The 5979-nt window shown below is 38.3% G+C and overlaps 1 pseudogene; it reads left to right on the forward strand.

Annotated features, from left to right (window-relative positions):
- The first annotated feature begins 1153 nt into the window (after positions 1 to 1153).
- On the forward strand, positions 1154 to 1331 carry LOC138383134 (U2 spliceosomal RNA; annotated as a pseudogene).
- The last annotated feature ends 4648 nt before the right edge of the window (positions 1332 to 5979 follow it).

Raw genomic sequence — 5979 nt, forward strand, 5'->3', positions numbered from 1 at the left:
TTCAGACCTGCCCCCAAAAGGCCAAGGCTGAGCTGTAATCAGTGAAGCTGTCTCTGTATCTCATTTGTGTTTGCTGTCTCTAAATGCTCTCTGCCCACATTGTGGAGCAAATCTTTGACCTCTTCTGGTCCCAGAGGCTGCCTGAGTTGTAAATTATTCATTGCTCAATTAAACTTTATTAAATTTAATTTTTCTAAAGTTTAAGACTGGTGAGAAAATGCACCTGTAAAGGTCTTGCTAGGTCAAGATGTAGTCAGGGTTGGTGGGACAGTCTATGTGACCATGCGAGTGAAAGACAGAAATTGTAACATGAGAGCGTCTTTCAGCAGGTGGAAAAATTGGTGTGTAGTCTGGAAGGGCATGAAACAGTCACCAGGGCCAGAAGGCACACATGCTGTTGTGCATGAGACAGCTCCGTACAGATTGGAAAAGTGTAAGCTGTGTCAGGGACTGCCTGAGTGTTGCAAATGCTCTAGCCTGTAAAGTTGTCATAGCAGTAGAGGAGTCTCCAGAAAAGCTAAGAATAAAGGTGAGGAGATGTCCGTGGAAGCTGATCCAGCCTGGAAGCTTTGCCATGTGGTGGAAGAAAGCAGACTCCCTATAAGCAGGGAAGAAGCTCTGTGGCACAGAAAAGCTACCTGTCGTCAAGCAAGTAATGATATTAGCCAGCTGCATTGTCAGATGACAGAGTTCATGGGGTGGGAAAAAAGTAGCAGTAAAGTCTGAGTTTCTGTTTATCACAAGGAAAGACACGGGTGCCAGGGGAAAGGTGTCATGAAGTCAATGTTGCAATAGGTGTCCTTCTCTGTTATTAATTGTTGGAATTCTGTCAGTAAAGCAGTTGAGGCAATGCAGTGTCAAAAATCAGAGTAAAAATGGTCAAATCTAGGAATTCTTCTTGTAGATACCACAATAAAAAAAAAAAAAGTCAGTTCAATAATAAAGGGACCCTGCGTCAGCCCAGTCCAGACAGGGCAGGAGTAGTTGCATCCACAGGGGTCTGACGGGGTCCAGTGGCAGCCTCTGCATGAGGAATGTGGCGGCACCATTCAAGAGTTTCTCATTGGGACCATAAGTGGGAGCACAGCCCACAAGCTCGCTGACAGAGCAGTAGGATCCAATATCAGGACCTTTCTTCCAAGACTGGAGATGCATCGCTTCTCGGCCTTTTGGCTAAGATCAAGTGTCGTATCTGTTCTTATCAGTTTAATATCTGATATGTCCTCTATCCAAGACTGGAAATGCTAATCATGTTGGCAGTTTAGCAGGATGAGCAGAGTCCTGTCCTCATTAATCAGTTGTTGCTGTATTACTGGGAGGAATTACCACAGGGGTACTTGGCACAACAGGGGCAGTTTGGGTCTGGGGTTTGCGGCAGACAAGATGGAATCAGTAACCAAGCCTCACAGTGGAGGCAAATCTAATTTTCATGCTCTCCTCAAAATTTAAATATTTTTGATGATGAATTCAAGTATAATTATAATAGGCATGTTTTCCAAGTTGAAGACTAAATGTCAAAAAGATTGTTCCAGAATCCTTTGATATGAAATATCTAAGTGGAAGTCCTTGGATCTCAATTGCATTCATGTAAACTAACTCTTCTGGCCAAATTAGAAATAATGTCTGGTTGTTATCCTACATATTACCTACCATATTGCTGATGGAATCACCCTCAGTATTAGATATTTTCATGCAGTTTTGCTGTCTCTAAAAATAGCTATGACGAAGACTCTTTATAGTTCAAAAAAATTTTTTAAAAGGACATTGGAAACAAGCAAAGTGGATACATAGAATTATGCACCTGCCGATGGGAAGGTAATTTCAAATATATACATGGAAAATGAGAGTTAACCTCTTCTTTTCCTGCATGGAAACAATGCACAGTATTTTATTTGTAATTTAGGTAACAGAACTAAGATTTTATGTAGCATCTACAATACCTTATATCCTAATTGAGGATTTCATTGCTCTTTACCAATCTTCTCTGAATTTCTGTATATAGGCTTCTATGATATAAGTGGTATAAACACACTGAAACTGCTCTAGGGCTTTCCATTCTTAACCAAACCATATTATATGTTGATGGGGCCCATGGCCTTTATTTTAAAAATGAATTAAAATCAAAATCAAAATAAAAAAACACCTAACTCTATTTAAATCATGAGAAATGTTTTCTTCTGATGAGATACATTTCCTCTCGCTCTACAATAAGAGATTTTTTGACAGTTTTTTCTCTATCCAACCAAGCCAAAGTAAAATCCAAAATAATCAATAAATTGCAAAAATTAGAAATTAACTTTGATTTTTCTCTAAGTTTTTAAAACTGTCTAGTTTTTAAAAATACTACACTGTTCATGGTATAGTTCACTCTGGTTTGAATATGTGCTCCAAAATTGTGTTGGAGAATTAATACCCAATGCAGTGGTGTTGAAATGTGGGAATTTTAAGAGGTGATCTGGTCATTAGGGCTCTGCCCTCCTGAATTCATTAATACTGTTACCAGAGGAGCAGTTTAGTTATCACAGGATGGGGTTCCTGATAAAAGAATGAGTTCTTCTGTCTCCCACTTACTCCCCTCCTTGCCATCCCCTTCCACCATGGAATTATGCAGCATGAAGACCCTCATCAGATATGGTCCCTCAGTCTTGGACTTCTTGCCCTCCAGAAGCATGAGACAAAAAAATTTCTTTCTTTTTTTTTTTTTTTTGAGACAGAGTCTCGCTCTGTTGCCCAGGCTAGAGTGAGTGCTGTGGCGTCAGCCTAGCTCACTGCAACCTCAAACTCCTGAGCTTAAGCGATCATACTGCCTCAGCCTCCCGAGTAGGTGGGACTACAGGCATGTGCCACCATGCCGGGCTAATTTTTTCTGTATATATTTTTAGTTGGCTAGATAATTTCTTTCTATTTTTAGTAGAGATGGGGTCTCACTCTTGTTCAGGCTGGTCTCGAACTCCTGACCTCAAGCAATCCACCCACCTCGGACTCCCAGAGTGCTAGGATTACAGGTGTGAGCCACTGCACCTGGACTAAATTTCTTGTCTATATAAATTACCCAGTCTCCAGTTTCCTTTTATAGCAGCACAAAATGGACTAAGACACAGTCCGCATTTATAGTACATGCTAAGTAGGAAAACATCTGAAAGGATAATGGAAAATTACTACAAAATAGTCCTAATGCATTGGGCTGGAAGGGTAGGGATTACCAAAGTTTTCTACATTATTTTTTAAATGAAGTCGAAGTTTATGGTTTAAATTATTGTGATGTTCAATAACAGAATGCAATTAAGATTGCTAATCAGCTGACATTAAGATAGGGACATTACCCTGGGTTACCCAGATGGCTCAATGTCATGATAAGAATCTATAAATGTGTAATCAGGAGGCAAGAGACTCAGTGTCACAGGGATATAACATAAGAACAACCACTGCTGGCTTTGCAGGTAGTAGGCAGATAGGAGCCAAGAATTGCTGGTAACTTCAAGAAGCTTGGGACAAAACCCAAAACCAAGAAACCCCAGAAAATGGATTCTCATCTAGAGCCTCCAGAAAGGAATTCAATCTTGCTGACTTCTTCCTCCTCCTCCTTCTCTTAAGACAAATTTTGGTCTTTGACACTGAGGAATGCAATATGATAAATATATGTTGTTTTAAGGCTCAAGGTTTCTACTAATTGTCCAACTCAGAATATCATCACATTTCATGAGAAGCTTTTTTAAAACATCATCTTGATATTAATAAAATCTTTTCTTCTTTTGGTCAGAATAAATGAAATTTCATCAAACTGTTGAAAAACTCCATTATATCTCCAAAGAAAAAGTTTTAGGCAATAAGTCTGAATGTTAAAAACCCAGAAAAGATGTAATGGATATAAGATTTATTTTAATTGTTAGACTTGGTGATTGTTTTTCCTTTAACATAAATTTAATTCAGTTCATTTGTGCAAGCACCATAGAGTAATTTTTGTATGCTGAATGAATTTTTAATCAGAGAAAGCAGAATATTAATAAATGCTTCCAAGTAGTGAGGCCAATGTTGTAGGAGCACAGCTAATGGACAGCTACACAGGCTTGGTTGTGCTTGAGATGGTGTTAGGTGTATAAAAACTACATAACATAAAAAATAATACAGAGAGACTGATTATTTAAAAATTTGTGTGAGCTAGTTAGGGTTACTCAAGGATCATTGGGTTGAATAAAAATGATAGGAGTGGTAATAATTTTGCCCATAAATACTAACAGATGATGTGAGTTCTATTGTTTTTCAGAAACAAGGTGTGTTTCTATTTTCCTGTTAAAATGAGAAAACTTTCCACTTATGTTACCATTGGAAAATGTCTTTTTTTTTTTTCCAAGCAGGCTTCTCAGCAAATACTTTCCTCCTTCTCTGTGCATCTCCACACTCCATCTTGAATGTAGGCCTAAGCCCACTGATGTGACCAGCAGTGACTTGGCTGTTGTCTACAAACAGTGATGTTCCTCATTGAGGTTTTTACAGCATTTTCACAACTGTCTGACTCGTTGGATTTTCAAAATGACTTCAAATGTAAGGCATTTTTCTACCTGATCAGGGTGATGAGAAATTTCTCCATCTGCAACAGCTGCCTCCTGAGCTTGCTCCAGGTCATCACCATCTACCCTAGCACCTCCTGGTTTGCCAGGTTCAAAAAGAAATTCAAGTGTTACAGCTCCTATTTCTTTTTCTTCCTCGGGTTTCTCTGTGTCTTTCAGTAATAACCTGATCTTCTACACTGGGAGATCTTCCAGTTGGGCCCAGGCCAATCTAAGGATTCTCACTAAATACTGCTCCCTTTCTCCCAGAAGTTATATGAACAGGAGTCTGCTTTCGATGCTGGCACTAAAAAGACGTATCTCCTTTTTTGTAGGAAATATGCTTCTCTAGTGCATTCATGGTGATTCTCTTGTCCAGTCATGAGAGGCAATCCCAGCACCTTCACAGCACCAGCCTCCCCCCAGGAGCCTCAGCAAAGAAAGGGCCTCCCAGACCATCCTGCTGCTGGTGAGTTTCTTTGTGGTCATGTACTTGTGGACGTCATTATTGCATCCACCTTAACTGTGTTATGCGGGCATGACACAGTCATCCTAGGTGTCCAGAATCTTGTGGTCAGTCTCTATGCCACTGTCTGTCCCTTGATAGAAATGTGTTCTGATAAAAGAATATTCTGCAAAATATACAATCAAAGCACCATTAATTTTTAACAAAGTAGTGATGGAAAAAATCTTCTATAGATTCTTCTATCAATTAGGTAGTATAGGATTTGTTATCTGATTTAAATAAAACGTGTAGAACTAACATATACAGACACACACACATACACACACGCACATAACCATTTTTTATTTGGATGCTGCCAAAGGCTATTTGGCTTCTCTAATTCAATGCTCATCAGTGTTTGATATTCCCATACCCAGTCTCTTATTCTTTAATTTTCACTTTTAACTTTACATACAAAACATTACTTTTCTCTTAAAAGCCACTCCTAGGAAGCTCCTATTTGCAACTAAATCACTTGGTGTTTTTTCCTTTGAAATTATTTTAGTTTACCCATTTTTGTTAAAGTTATTTTAGCTAAGCATTGAATTCTAGATTTAATGATAGTTTCTCTCAGCATTGTTTATTTTTCTATTTTTGGCTTCACACAAGCTATGGAAATTTTTTCTCATTTTCATAGGTTATCTTTGTTCCCCCAGTCATTTTCAGTGTTTCCCTCTTCTTTGGTGTTATATAGCTTGACTATTCTTTTGTTTAAGCCTTTTTAAAAAATTATCCTCATGTTGACACGCTGCATTTTTTTAACTCAGTGGATTTAAGGATTCATGGATTCATGTCTGGTTTTCAGTTTTAGAAACTTATTCATAACCAATGCCTTGACTATTTCCTTGCATTTTTTAATATATCTAGATAAATAAAGAGATGTGGCCCATTTGTTTTTATTATTTTCTTCATATATGTATATTTGTA

The sequence above is a fragment of the Eulemur rufifrons genome, chromosome 4 (assembly GCF_041146395.1).
Source record: "Eulemur rufifrons isolate Redbay chromosome 4, OSU_ERuf_1, whole genome shotgun sequence".
In the NCBI taxonomy this organism is placed as follows: Eukaryota; Metazoa; Chordata; class Mammalia; order Primates; family Lemuridae; genus Eulemur; species Eulemur rufifrons.